The following is a 15,944-nucleotide window of genomic DNA, read 5'->3' as shown; positions in this document are numbered from 1 at the left end:
GGCTTGAAGGTTAGAAACTTTTTTTAAAGCAAAGACGCATAATGTTTGTCTAGCTCTACCTACACCACCTACTAGCACCAATACAAAGGAATGCCTAATTAATGAACACCACTGAAATAAATTAAACGCCCAATTAAAATACCATTAACAGTTGGGATGTTTTACACCCTTGGAGCTTGTGAAAACAGGATGAGTCATCTAAAACTGCACTTGTCTACTTGTTAACAGTTAGTACTTAAGCTAGAGTGACAATCTGCAGAGTTTCATGGACTGTGAGGTGTCATATGGTGCAGGTGATAGAATGGAATAGAAAACACATTCAAGAATTGATTTTAAAGAGTGGAGAAGTAGCCTTTTTTTAACCTTTCACACAAGTATGTGTTGAATGGTTGTTGCGGATGTTTGCTAAGTTGGCATATTGTAAAACCTTTCAACTGTTTCACTTCACATAAATCATATTTACCATGTCTGGTAATCTTACATTTAAAGATTTTCCTAAAATAATCTTCACAATCTTTCAATTTGCTTCAGAGCAGTTGGCCATTGAGCAATTTGGCAGAAAACATATGCAAAACTGAAACAAAAAGCATAAAAATGTGTACTTTAATTTATTTTAGACTTAATCACTAAAGCTAGCTCTTTAACAAATATAATTTAAGGTTAAAAAAAATGAAGCAGCAAAACCAGTATTTAACTTTCACATTTATCTATCAGCAACAATTGAGCTTTTACTGTCCCCTGGTGGGGGAAGTGGAAAGGACAATTCTCAGCCTTTGATGAATACAGCCAAGCTGGCCCTCCTCAAAAAGCATACTCCACATCAATACTTGTACTGAGCAGATGATGACACAATCCAACTCACAGGGATTTCATTATGTAATAACATCCAAACAATTTCTAGGACTACCTGTAAAAGCAAATTGTTAGAAAGTAATGCTGGTGATGAAATTCACAAAGAAAGGCTTATAATTCACCGTGAATTTAGTCACTTTGTAAATCATAAAACCATCAAACTTAGGAGCAGAAGTAGGCTATTTGGACTATCAAGTCCCCTCCGCCATTCAATGAGAGCATGGTTGATTTCATAATCCATAACTTGCCCGCCATATCTCCATAACCTTTCATTCCCTTGATGATTAGAAATCCATCTATCTCACCATGAAGATACTTAATAACCATTTGTGGTACAGATTTCCACAGACTACCACCCTTGGAGAGACAAAATTCCTCCTTCTGTCTCTATCTTACTCTGAGATTATGCTACCTGATACTAGACTTTCTTATAAAGGCAAACACCCTTTCTGAACCTACCCTGTCAAGTCCCCAAAGGATCTTATATACTTCAAAAAGGTCTCCTCTCATTCTTCTAAACTCCAATGAGTCCAAGCCCGACCGAGCAAACATCTTTCCACAAGAAAATCCCTCCATCCCTCAATCCAGTGAATCTCCTTTGAACTGCAACCAATGCCAGTGCACCATTCTGAGATAAAAGAAGCAAAACTATGTGGTCTGACTTGTGCCTTATATAGTTTCAGCAAGATGTCCCATATTTATCCTTCTTCTCATTTGAAATAGAGGCCATTTCCCTTCCCTCTTACTCACTGAAATTGTGATTTTTGTGATTCATGTACTTGGATTCCCAAGTCCCTCTGAGCTATAGATTTTTGAATCTTTCCCCATTTAAATGGTATTCTGCACTTCTTTTCTTCCTGTTAAAACACGTAAGCTTAATTTTTCCCATATTATATTCCAACTACCGAGTTTTTGCCCACTCACTTAATCTGTCTATACCCCTCAGTAAACATCTTGTGAATTCCTCACTACTTGCCTTTCCACTTATTTTGTGTTACCTTCAGACTTAATCAAGTCATTAATACATATTATAATTGATTGTAGCACAAGCACTGGTTACTACAGTAGTCTGCTAGTTACTGGGTGTTACCTTGGAAATGCAAACTTTATTCCAACTTACAGTCTTCTATTCGTTCGTCCACTGCCTGCAGTCTGTAGATGTGTTAGACAGTTATACCATCCTGCTTATCCATGCTGATATGCTATCCCCAATACCTCCTATCTTATTAAGTAACATTATGTGTGATACCTCATCAAATGTCAGTTGGAAGTCCTAATATACTATATCTACTGGTTCATCTGTATTGATCTTGTATGTCACTTCTTGAAAGAACTGTAATAAATTTGTCAGGCATGATTTCCTCTTCATTAAGTCATGTTATCTCTGCTTGATTATACTATACTACTATATGCTTTGCTATTACATTCTTTATCATAGACTCTAACATTTTCCCAAACACAGACATTAAGCTAAACAGCCGATAGTTACTTGTTTCTTTTCATTGAGTCATAAGTCATACAGCATAGAAACAGACCCTTCAGTCCAACCAGTCCATGTTGACCATTATCCCAAACTAAACTAATTCCATCTGCCTGTGCTTGGCCTATATCCCTCTAAATGTTTCCTATTCATCAACTTATCCAAATGTCTTTTAAATGTTGTAACTGAACCCACCACCTCCTCTAGCAGTTCATTCCACACACAAACCACTCTCTGTCAAAAAAGGTTACACCTCAGATCCTTTCTAAATCTTTCTCCTCTTACCGTAAAAATATGGCCCCTAGTTTTGAACTCCTCCCACTCTGGGAAAAAGACCATTATCATTCATCTTATCTATGGCCCTCATGACTTTATGAAGTCCAGTCTTTCCAGTATATTTTCTTTCTTAAATACTCCATTCCTGGCAATATTCTGGTACATCTTTTCTGAACCCTCTCCAGTTTAATAATATCCTTCCTATAACAGAGCAACCAGATCTGCACACAGTGTTTCAGAAGAGATCTTTCCAATGTGCTGTACAACTTCAATATGACGCCCCATTTCTATACTCAAAGATCTGAGCAATGAAAGCAAATATGCTAAACACCTTCTTAACCATCGTGTCTATCTGCGATGCAAATTTTAAAAGAATTATGCACCTGAATCCCTGGATCTCTTTGTTCTACAACACTATCCAGAGCCCTACCATTAATTGTATAAGTCATGTCCTTGTTTGTATTATCATAATGCAAAAACTCAGATTTATCTAAATTAAACTCCATCTGCCACTCTTCAGCCCATTGACACAATTGATCAAGAAATCTGTAATCTTAATTTTGATGTCACCTGCAAATTTACTAAATATGCCCCCTATATTCTCATTTATATAAATGGCATCTCTTTCCCTTTTTGAATGTGGATGTTACATTGTCTGTTTACCAAGATTCTGGAATCTAAAGAACCACAACCAATTTTTAAAAAAAGTACACAAAGCGTCATTAGATTACTGAGTCAATTTGACTTTGTATGTTTGGTTTTGATTATGTGAGCTATCACCCCATTGTAATCCCGAAAATTGCAGTCAGTAAGGTGGCATTAGCCTGTTTGAAATACTGTGATCTAAATCATTATTTATCTTTCTATTACTCGCAAAGTCTCAACACAAGCGTGTTATTTCAAAAATACATCGAGCTAAATTTTCTGAGGAATCACAGTCTATGTGTGAGCTAGTACCTAGGTACAATCTTGGATACAACAGAGGAATAAAAGTAGTTTCATTACTTCACAAAGTTGAAAAATAAGTTAAAAAAGGACATCATTGACAATTACAGTAAGGTAGGAAATTTCAAATATACATTACATTATAGCAGCTTATCACAGGGTCTCTGCACATGGTCTGACCACCTGTGCCATACCCCGGTGACATGTTTAGAATCACCTGAAACTATTTCTGCTTCACAGAGATGACTAAATAATGATCAATTACATGGTCAAGATTGCTGGTGGCTGGGATTTGTAATCAACATTGTTTGCACTACATACAGTTACAGATAGCTACAATCTGGCCTCACATCACAAACAAGTGCATCCTTACACAAAAATGAACACTTACTCTGAACACACTCAATCCAAGTGTGGTCACAGCTATTTGCCATTTCACATTGCACATGTGTGACTCAGATAAGGATGGAAGGTAACACAGTTTGTGCTTTGCATTGAGTTAAAGGATCAGTCTGGTCATCAAAGAGACTCCCCACAAATAATCATGTTCCCATCCTCCTTGCAAACCCTGTCAACCGTATCAGTTATAAACTGTCTCTTATTCCCACCCAACTTTTTCATTTAGGTCTACATCTCTCAATGTTATCTCCTGAGCCATAGCCACACATTTAGCAATACTAATCACAGTGATTGTTCTATTAGAGCTCCCTCACTTTGTGCCAATGTAGGTGCTCACTGCATCCCTGCCTTGCTTTGTTTCCCCATCATAGCCCATCAGGGTAATGGTGACTGTCAGTGACCCTCCTCCATGGTATTCCATTTCCTCCAATGCACAGTCATCTTCTATCCCTACTTGTTGAGTTGCCTGCCAATGTAATTATTGCTCTCTCTCTGCATCCCAGTATGCTGCCTCCAGTTTGCAGAATTGATTTCTCACCATAGCAGGGGTCCTAATAACCTGCCTTGACCTTCAGTGAAGTGATCCACAAGATTCAATATGGCCCAGGCCTCTGATCAACTTGGGCGAACAGCCCATACTGATGAATCCCCAGACTCTTGATTTATCTCTGTGCATGTTCCTGACTAACTAACCACTAATAACCAGTCTGCTGGCATTGGATTTTCACAACTGACTGTGCTCACTTCCCATACCATAATAATATTGAATCCTTGATGCTGACCAACATGTTGATTGAACATGTCCAAGCCCCTGGACTGAGATCCGATGCTGGCCTTGACTTGGTGGGACTTTCTGCCTGACAACTTTCCATGTTGACTTGACCAAAGACAAGTTTTCTTTGACTTTAAGACATGGCCATTTGTGTGTGAAGCCCATTGAGTGTGTTTGCTGTGTAAGTGGCTGGCATATGTTCTTGGTGTGTTTTGACGTAAAATGGTGTCCAATAGTAACATTTCCACCCTCTTGAATGATAACTGCTGGCAAACAGTACAAGCATTGTGTTCACTAGATGGCAATGTACCATGAGCCTGCAAGCTCTGAATGAGGTGGCAGTGAGCAAAAAGGCCGGGCAGGGATGGTGAGCATCTACATCAGCACAAAGTGAGGGAAATCTAATAGAGCAAGCAAAGAGCCTTGAGATGCACCCTGCTTTGATGCATGAGATGGATGCCTGTCCCTGCAAGCAAAGCAACCTGTCAGTTGTATTGCAAATTAATGTGATGCATTTCGCAAGATCCAATTCAAAAGCAAACTAAACAGTAAATGGAAAAGCCCTTGGAAAAATTGATGTACGGAGAGATTTGAGTGTTCAGGTCCATTGTACCTTGAAAGTTGCAATGTAGGTAGATAGACTGCTCAAGAAGGCATATTGCATGCTTTCCTTCATCGGACGGGGTATTAAGTACAAGAGTTGGCAGGTCATGTTACAGTTGTGTAGGACTTTAGTTCGGCCACATTTGGAATACTGCATACATTTCTGGTCACCACATTACCAAAAGGGTGTGGATGCTTTGGAGAGGGTGTAGAGGAGATTCACCAGGATGTTGGCTGGTATGGTGGGTGCTAGCTATGAAGAGAGGGTCAGTAGATTAGGATAATTTTCATTACAAAGATGGAAGTTGAAGGGGAACCTGATTGAGGTCTACAAAATCATGAGCGGTTTAGACAGGGTGGATGGCAAGAATTGGGGACTCAATTAATCAGGGTCATGAGTTCAAGGTGAGAGTGGAAAAGTTTAAGGGAGATATGCATGGAAATTTCTATACGCAGAGGGTGGTCAGTGCCTGGAACAGGTTGCCGGTGGAGTGGTAGAGGCGGGCATGAAAGCGTCATTTAAGATGTATCTAGACAGACAGATGAATGGGCAGGGAGCAGAGGGATACAGGTCCTTAGAAAATAGGCAACAGGCTTACATATAGGATTTGGATGGGTGCAGGCTTGGAGGGCTGAAGGGCCTGTTCCTTTGCTGTAATGTTCTTTGTTCTTTGTTATTGAGATCCAAAATGTAGCATTGAAGTGGTGAACTGCAAAACAAGTGAATTGGAGATGTGCCATGGTGCGTGTTTGACACCAACATGCAGGGGCAGGGGTTGCAGGCAGTTACTGTCTGTGTAAAGTGCCCAGAGATGTTGAGGAATTCTAACCAAAATAGAAGTCTGGAGGCACAAGTGGCAACTGGAAGCACCAGATACACACTCGATCTTTCAAGTCGAGAAATTATTGCCACCTAGGTTTTCTTCACCTGGTGGGAAAATAGAAAATTGCACATAAATGGGACAAAAAGAAGGTAATAATGATATGTTAATATATGCAAATAGGACACCCACTGCTCACTTGTGAGATTATTGTCTCACTGATCAAACCTATGTCAAAAATCTCAATTATTTTTCTTTATATTGAGAATCTCATTTTCCAACCTTGACATTTTTCCAAAATGACTGTCCATTTTCCATATTATCCACAGTCTGGAGTGATTCCATCCAATATGGCTATAATTGGCTTCATAATAGGTTTAAATTATTAATTTGATCCCAGATCAAAGAAAGGTTTGAGATGAAAGGAAAAAAAGAGTATTTCCTAAAGTATGCATATACTTTTAAGATCAAAGAACAAGTTTCAGAATGGAAGTGAATTTATTTAAATTCTACCTGAGAAATCATAGGTATGCAAATTTTGTCTAAGGATTAGATTGTTGGGAAGCAGTTGTGATTTTATGTTTATCAATATGTACCCTCACAAACATAGGCAGAGAGAAATGAGGCCATGCGGCCATAATGAGGTCATCAGGGGCCAGAGTTTTCCTGGTGTAGAGTTACTAAACAGGAATTGTGCATGTTTAGAATGGAATATTCAAATTCATAAGGATTTTAAAAAAATAAAATCTGCTTGGTAAACTTAGTAGAACAGATTGGCAGTTAAAACCTTGGAGACAGTGAGAGAGTGAGAGAGAGGGAGGGAGAGAGAAAGAGAGAAAGAGAGATATAATCTTTAGGTTTAAAGTAGAACAATTTATGAAAGAGTGTTATATTAGTAGCCTTGTTTAATTTAACTCTCGCACAATTAAAGTTTTAACTCTTGCCTTTTTATTAGTAACTGACTGTTCAAATTTACTTTTAAACATTAATTATAAAAGATAATAGTCTTCCGCAGGGTTATAATGCCATCCTGGAAGATTTGTTTGCTGACTATTAGCACTGCTCATGAGCATCTTTTGTATAAAAACCGAAAGAACTGCAGATGCTGGAAATCAGAAATATAGAAATTGCTGGATAAGCTCAGCAGGTCGAGCAGCAACTGTGGAGGAAATTCAGAGTTAACTTTTCAGATCCAGTGACCCTTCCTCAGAACATCTTTTGTATTTCTGGTTGAACTGTTAGATTACATTTGGAAATAATCCCTCCAACTGCTGAGATAGTTTCTAGAATGGATCTGTATTTTGTGCAATGCCATTAGATATATTTAATTACCTTCACAGCTCAGTAAAAGCCCAGGTATGCCAAAATGCATTGTGCATTTCCTATTCCAACTGCTTCACCTTAACTGTCTCCTTGCCTGGTTCCGGTCAGATCAGTATTGACCTGGCTATAGCAGGGGGATTAACACTGAGGCCAGGGTCCCTGAAACCTGTGGGATTCACTAATCCCCAGGAGAAACCCTGGTGAAACCCTCACACAACAACACAAGTGGCTTGAAAATGCCTCTTTACTCTGTTTCATTGGGACTTTTGCCAGTTCCCCCAAAGTTATCATGCTAGAGAGGTAGATGCGTTGGAGAATTACACGAATGAAATTATCCAGGAATTCTTAGCAATGATCTAAAAGAAAGTTACGAGGAGAAAGTGAGGTCTGCAGATGCTGGAGATCAAAGTTGAAACTTTATTGCTGGAACAGCACAGCAGGTCAGGCAGCATCCAGGGAACAGGAGATTCGACGTTTCGGGCACAGGCCCTTCTTCAGGAATGAGCAGAGAGTGTTCAGCAGGAGAAGATCTCCTGTTCCCTGGATGCTGCCTGACCTGCTGTGCTGTTCCAGCAATAAAGTTTCAACTCTAAAAGAAAGTTAGCTGTACCACAAAAATGATGCCACGAAGGAAATTTAAGACACATTAGGGATACATTATACCTGTCACTTTGTGGATTCCAGCACATTGTGATTGTAAAACTCTTAGTGCAATTTGGCATTAAGTCTGATCCTTGCTCCAAATGACCAAAACTTAATGGTTTAAGCAAAGATTGAAAAAGCAGATTATTCTAAAGAGTTGCCATTCTATAACTTGATAAACAGCCAGTGTATTAAGTATCAGTTAAAGATCTTAGATTAAATCATTCTGGCAGCAACAGCATTTCAATTCTTGTTCCATACCTAAGTGGGTCACATTCCCCTGGCTCTGTCTCGTACCAATAATTCTTTGGTAAGCACTAAGAACATCACAATTCATGGGCAATTGGCCTGAATGTCAAATTCTTGACAGGGTTCCAACAATCTATTCTCACTTTTGTCAAATGTTCCAGATATTTTATTGTTTCATTTCTTTTTGAAAGAAGTACATCAGCAGAATCTTATTGGGATCTGAACGATATAGGCTATGGTGAGAAATGTGGCAGAATTGTGCAAGACGTCCAGCGAGGTCTACCTTGACATAAATAACAATTCACTGCATCTTTTATCTGAGTTCCGGCCATCAAGGTGAGATTCTCATTTCAACATGGATGTCAGAGTGGGTACCGGGCAACTTCAATCCTTCACCAGCCGCGAAGAGTCTCCATGTTGATCACCAGACAATGGTACCTTATTGCATGGTTCATAAACACCAGCCACATCCACTTCCCATTTACCAATACTGCCATTGATAATTGCTGAACCCTCCAGCTCTTCATGGTGCCTTTCTGATCCACGTGCAGGACACTTAGGAAGCTCAGACCTTCACTGCACTGAAAGACTGCAACAAGATACTTGCATCCAGGGACAAGCACCTACACATGGATTGGCTCAGTTTGAATCTCAGGGTTACTCTTCGCACTCACTAGTTGCATGCATATCTAGATACTCACAGCATCCCTGCCTTTCCTTGCCTTTCCTATTCGGGCAATCACATACCCAAACATCTTGCTTTGTTGGTCAGTAGTTCTCAGTCAAAGGAACTTATATCTTGATGTGCAATAGTATATTGCATCAATCTTACACCTGCACTATGGGCCAGCAGCTTATTCAGCAAAGATACTGTAGGTGCAGCAAGGAGACAGGCTTGTATCTAAGCCTCAAGAGAATTTAGAATTCAGAATGAGCTTTATTGTCACATGTACACATGTGAGTACAGAGAAAAGCTTACAAGTCACCACTTATGATGCTATCTTAGGAACAAAGATACCTAGATACAGACACTGACGTACAAAATTTTGGTATAAAATAGAAAAATTAAGAAATAACAAGTCCAACTGAGGAACAAAATAGAAAAAAAATAAAGAAACAAAAAGTACACAATTTTCAGTCCACCCACCCCAGTCAGCGTAACTCCAGTCCATACCAGACCTTGCCTCAACCCAACGCTAGGGATTCACCTACCGGCCATGATGGGGAATCATCTCCATCCGGCTCCGGGGCCTTGCCTCCAATCCACAATGGGGCGTTGCCACCATTCTACAATAGGACCTCGCCTTCAGTCCACAATGGGGATTTGCTTCCAGTCTACAATGGGGCCTTGCCTCCAGTCCACAATAGGGATATGCTTCCAGTCCACAATGGGGTCTCACCTCCAGTCTACAATAGGGATTCGCTTCCAGTCCAAAACGGGGACTCGCCTCCAGTCCACAATGGAGTATCGTCACCAGTCCACAATGGGGAGATACCTGCAGTCCACAGTGAAGGACTTGCCTCCATTACACAACGGGGCCTCACTTCCAATCCACAATGGGTCCTCGCCGCCAGTCCACAATGGGACCTCGCCTCCAGTCCACAACGGGGTATCGCCTCCAGTCCACAACGGGGACCTGCCTCCAGTCCACAATGGGGTATCGCCTCCAGTCCACAATGGGGCCTTGCCTCCAGTCCACAACGGGGACGTGCCTCCAGTCCACAATGGAGTATCACCTCCAGTCCACAATGGGGCCTTGCCTCCAGTCCACAACGGGGACCTGCCTCCAGACCACAATGGAGTATCGCCTCCAGTCCACAATGGGGCCTTGCCTCCAGTCCACAACGGGGACGTGCCTCCAGTCCACAATAGGGACACACCTCCAGTCCACAATGGGGCCGCGTCTCCATCCACAATAGGGACTCGCTTCCAGTCCACAATGGGGTCTCGCCTCCAGTCCACAATGGGGCCTCGCCTCCAGTCTACAATGGGGCCTTGCCTCCAGTCCACAATAGGGATACGCTTCCAGTCTACAATGGGGCCTCACCTCCAGTCCACAATAGGGATTCACTTCCAGTCCACAGTGAAGGACTTGCCTCCAGTCCACAATGGGGCCTCGTCTCCATCCATAATAGGGACTCGCTTCCAGTCCACAATGGGGTCTCGCCTCCAATCCACAATGGGGCCTCACCTCCAGTCCCCAATGGGGATACGCTTCCAGTCCACAACGGGGACTCACCTCCAGTCCACAATAGGGATTCACTTCCAGTCCAAAACGGGGACTCGCCTCCAGTCCACAATGGGGCCTTGCCTCCAGTCCACAATGGGGCCTTGCCTCCAGTCCACAACGGGGACGTGTCTCCAGTCCACAATGGGGAGACACCTCCAGTCCACAATGGGGTATCATCACCAGTCCACAGTGGGGAGACACCTCCAGTCTACAGTGAAGGACTTGCCTCCATTACACAATGGAGCCTCACTTCCAATCCACAATGGATCCTCGCCTCCAGTCCACAATGGGACCTCGCCTCCAGTCCACAACGGGATATCGCCTCCAGTCCACAATGGGGTTTTGCCTCCAGTCCACAATGGAGCCTCACCTCCAGTCCTCAATAGGGACTCACCTCCAGTCCACAAGGTATCTCACCTCCTGTCCAGAATGGAGTCTCGTCTCCAGTCCACAATGGGGCCTTCTTTCCTGTTCTCATGGGGGACATGCCTCCAGTCCACAATGCTGCCTCACCTCCAATCCACAACGGGGGCCTTGCCTCCAGTCCATAATGAGGCCAAGCCAACAGTCCACAATGGGGAACACACTTCCAGTCCCCAACGGGGCCTTGCCTCCAGTCCACAATAGGGACCCACTTCCAAACTACAATGGGGCCTTGTTTCCAGTCTTCAAGGGCGAATCGCCTTCAGTCCACAATGGGGGACATACCTCCAGACCCAAACTGGGCCTTGCCTCCAGTCCACAATTGGGGCCTTGCCTCCAGCCCACAATAGGGACCCACTTCCAGTCCCACAATGGGGACTCGCTTCCAGTCCGCAATGGGGGACTCACCTCCAATTCACAATGCGGCCTCACCTCCAGTCCACAACAGGGGACGTGCCTCCAGTCCACAATGAGGCCAAGCCAACAGTCCACAATGGGGTATCGCCTCCAGTCCACAATGGGGTTTTGCCTCCAGTCCACAATGGAGCCTCACCTCCAGTCCTCAATAGGGACTCACCTCCAGTCCACAAGGTATCTCACCTCCTGTCCAGAATGGAGTCTCGTCTCCAGTCCACAATGGGGCCTTCTTTCCTGTTCTCATGGGGGACATGCCTCCAGTCCACAATGCTGCCTCACCTCCAATCCACAACGGGGGCCTTGCCTCCAGTCCATAATGAGGCCAAGCCAACAGTCCACACTGGGGGACACACTTCCAATCCACAAAGGGCCCTCGCCTCCAGTCCACAATGGGGCCTTGTTTCCAGTCTTCAAGGGCGAATCGCCTTCAGTCCACAATGGGGGACATACCTCCAGACCCAAACTGGGCCTTGCCTCCAGTCCACAATTGGGGCCTTGCCTCCAGCCCACAACAGGGACCCACTTCCAGTCCCACAATAGGAACTCGCTTCCAGTCCTCAATGGGGGACTCACCTCCAATCCACAATGCGGCCTCACCTCCAGTCCACAACAGGGGACGTGCCTCCAGTCCACAATGAGGCCAAGCCAACAGTCCACACTGGGGGACACACTTCCAATCCACAAAGGGCCCTCGCCTCCAGTCCACAATGGGGCCTTGTTTCCAGTCTTCAAGGGGGACTCACCTTCAGTCCACAATAGGGACCCACTTCCCATCCACAATTGGGGCCTCCAGTCCACAATGGCGACTCACCTCCAGTCCACAATGGAGTCGCAACTCCAGACCACAATAGGTCATCGCCTCCAGTTCACAATAGGGACACGTCCCCAGTCCACAATGGGGGACACACCTCCATTTCACAATAGGGACACACCTCCAGTCCACAAGGGGGGGGGAACACCTCCAGACCCCAACGGGGCCTCACCTCCAGTCCACAATTGGGGCCTTGCCTCCAGTCCACAATAGGACCACTTCCAATCCATAATGGGGCCTTGTTTCCAGTCTTCATGGGGGACTCGCCTTCAGTCCACAACAGGGGATGTGCCTCCAGTCCCACAATGAGGCCAAGCCTCCAGTCCACAATAGGGACTCACTTCCAATCCACAACGGGGGACGTTCCTCCAGTCCACAATGGGGTCAAGCCTCCAGTCCACAATGGGGTTTTGCCTCCAGTCCACAATGGAGCCTCACCTCCAGTCCTCAATAGAGACTCACCTCCAATCCACAAGGGTTTCTCACCTCCTGTCCAGAATGGGGACTCACCTCCAGTCCACACTAGGGTCTCGTCTCCAGTCCACAATGGGGCCTTCTTTCCCGTCCTCAAGGGGGACCCGCCTTCAGTCCACAATAGGGACCCACTTCCAAACAACAATGGGGCCTCACCTCCAGTCCACAATAGGGACTCGCTTCCAGTCTGCAATGGGGGACTCACCTCCAGTCCACAATGCGGCCTCACCCCCAGTCCACAACAGGGGACGTGCCTCCAGTCCACAATGAGGCCAAGCCAACAGTCCACAATGGGGGACACACTTGCAGTCCCCAACGGGGCCTTGCCTCCAGTCCACAATAGGGACCCACTTCCAATCCACATAGCGTCTCGCCTCCAGTCCACAATGGAGTTTCAACTCCAGTCCACAATGGGGTATCGCCTCCAGTCCACAATGGCGACTCACCTCTTCTCCACAATGGAGTCTCAACTCCAGTCCACAATGGGGTATCGCCTCCAGTCCACAATGGGGTATCGCCACCAGTTCACAATGGCGACTCACCTCTAGTTGACAATGAAGTCTCAACTCCAGTCCATAATGGGGTATCGCCTTCAGTCCACAATAGGGACTCACCTCCAGTTCATAATGGAGACTCGCCTCCAGTTCACAATAGGGACACGTCCAGTCCACAATGGAGACTTGCCTCCATTTCACAATAGGGACACATCTCCAGTCCACAATGGGGGACACACCTCCAGACCCCAATGGAGCCTCGCCTCCAGTCCACAATTGGGGCCTTGCCTCCAGTCCACAATTGGGATCCACTTCCAATCCACAATGGGGCCTTGTTTCCAGTCTTCAAGGAGGACTCGCCTTCAGTCTACAATAGGGACTCACTTCCAGTCAACAATTGGGGCCTCGCCTCAAGTCCACAATAGGGACTCGCCTCCAGTCTACAATGCAGACTTGCCTCCAGTCTACAATGTGGACATGCCTCCAGTCCACAATGGGGTACTTGCCTCCGGTTCACAATGGGGCCTCACGTCCAGTCCACAATGGGATCTCACCTCCAGTCCACAATAGGGACTTGCCTTCAGTCCACAATGCAGCCTTGCCTCCAGTCCACAATAGGGACTTGCCTCCAGTCCACAATGCAGCCTTGCCTCCAGTCCACAATAGGGACTTGCCTCCAGTCCACAATGGAGCCTTGCTTCCAGTCCTCAAGGGGGACTTGCCTCCAGTCCACAATGGGGACTTGCCTCCAGTTTACAATTGGGGTCTCGCCTCCAGTCCACAATTCATCAGGAATGACTTTTATTGCCATAGATAATGGTGTGTCAATCGCAGGAATATTTCAGGTAATACATAAGATTTGGTCTTTCCACCATCAAGTCATGAAGGGCTCTTGCCTAAAACATTGATTCTCCTGCTCCTCGGATGCTGCCTGATCTGCTGTGCTTTTCCAGTGCCACACTCTCGACATCGTTCAAACATGACTCCTACACAGTTCAGATCACCTGCCTTTCATAACATAATATTTCCAAAGATCCAATAGATCTGGAAAGCTTATTGAAAGCTGACTTTCAAAATAGAAGCATAATAAAAGAACTTGTCATAACATTTTAAGTAATTGCAGTCATAATATCAAATATTAAAATAGAGTGTGTGTAGTTCTTCGAAGTAATGGTTGCTAAATTGTTGATGCCAGTCAGAATTAGAATCTGATATATAAAGGAGTCAACATTAGCTTTGTAAAGTATCAAAACTCACTTCCAGGACCTTTCCATTTCCTCCTCCCTAATATAATAGCTTTCTCAGCAACATTGCGAATGTTGCGGGTAGTTTTATGCTGAAAAGCTAGGTTTGCTGACATCCTGATTAAAATGAAGGAATGTAATAATGTAGAAATATAATCGTGACTCAGCCATGGCTGCAAGTGACCTAAAAACTTGCATGTGGAATCTCTTGCCTTGCTTCAGGATTTACGAAGAACAGAGCAAAGTATTTGGCTCAGGATATGGGTGATTTTAATCTTTATCCTTGTCGTTTGGCTTGCCCTTTTATAATGTACCAGTTCCAGGCAACTATTACTGGATACCTGTGCAGATCCACTCAAGAATTTCTATTGAACAGAAGCCAAACTAATCAGCCTTAATGAGGAAATGATGAAAGCTGGCTTCAGCCTACACCACCTCTGCCATTTTATCACCAGATTATTATCTCCTCCTATAAATGGGGTGTGCATGAATGAATGGCACGTTGCCGACTTCCTCTCTTTTCAACATCAACCCCCGATGTTATTTTGCTCAAGATTAATTTCCTCTTTGATGAGGAGCTCTTATGAAAGTGTCATAACTTTAGCCTCCCGTACACACTGTGCCAGCTTTGTGCAGACAAAGGTTTTATTACCAAAACAATGTCAGGATTGCCATTGAAAGTACTGGCACTTTGGTGGGATCCTCTGGGAATTTAACCAATTAAAAATTGCACACATCTTGTGCATGAAACAAAACCTCTTACAAATCTAAGGGTACTTTGCAGTGCAAGACTGTAACACTGAAATGAGACTAAGAGTGGATCCTGAATCAGTTACAATTTAATTACAGTAATTTCGTAGAGAAAGAAAACATGAAGAAATTGTAAAATCATGGGAAGCACCATCAGACATTTTAATTCTTTAAAGGTATGAAATATAAATGCAAGTTATTGCTGATAAAAGGAAAAGTGAAATGAAAGGAGATTTGGGGTATAAATGACATAAGGAATACCATCAAAACTCAACAACCAGATTGTGAAGGAAGAGAACGGATGGAGAGTCATGGAGGAATAGTGGGGCGGAAAACGGAAAATGCAGACACATTAATTTCTCAGAAATGCAAGTGTAGCAAAACTAAGCTCTCAAAAGCTTGATCGCACATTATGTTTTCTGAAAGCATGAAAGACATAATGATAAATCTTTATCAAGCACTGATTTGACTGCAGTGAAAGGGACAGAGTGCAGTTTTGCACAGCCCATTGTATTCAGGGCATTGAAACCAATGAAACAATAAAAGGGTACAATGTAAATTCAGCAGTGCAATATCAGGGATGGGAAGTTGTATGACAAAGGGATACTTCTGACATAGGTATTGACCCCAGGGCAGCACAGAAGGCTAAAAGAGATTTAGTTGAGGTTAATCAGGTGAAATTTTTCTCATTGAAGACATTGTGCCAAGGGGACGTCATCATTTAAATAACTCAGTAAT

The sequence above is a fragment of the Chiloscyllium plagiosum genome, chromosome 2, assembly GCF_004010195.1.
Source record: "Chiloscyllium plagiosum isolate BGI_BamShark_2017 chromosome 2, ASM401019v2, whole genome shotgun sequence".
Classification (NCBI taxonomy): Eukaryota; Metazoa; Chordata; class Chondrichthyes; order Orectolobiformes; family Hemiscylliidae; genus Chiloscyllium; species Chiloscyllium plagiosum.
Note: the sequence above shows the minus strand (reverse complement) of the source record.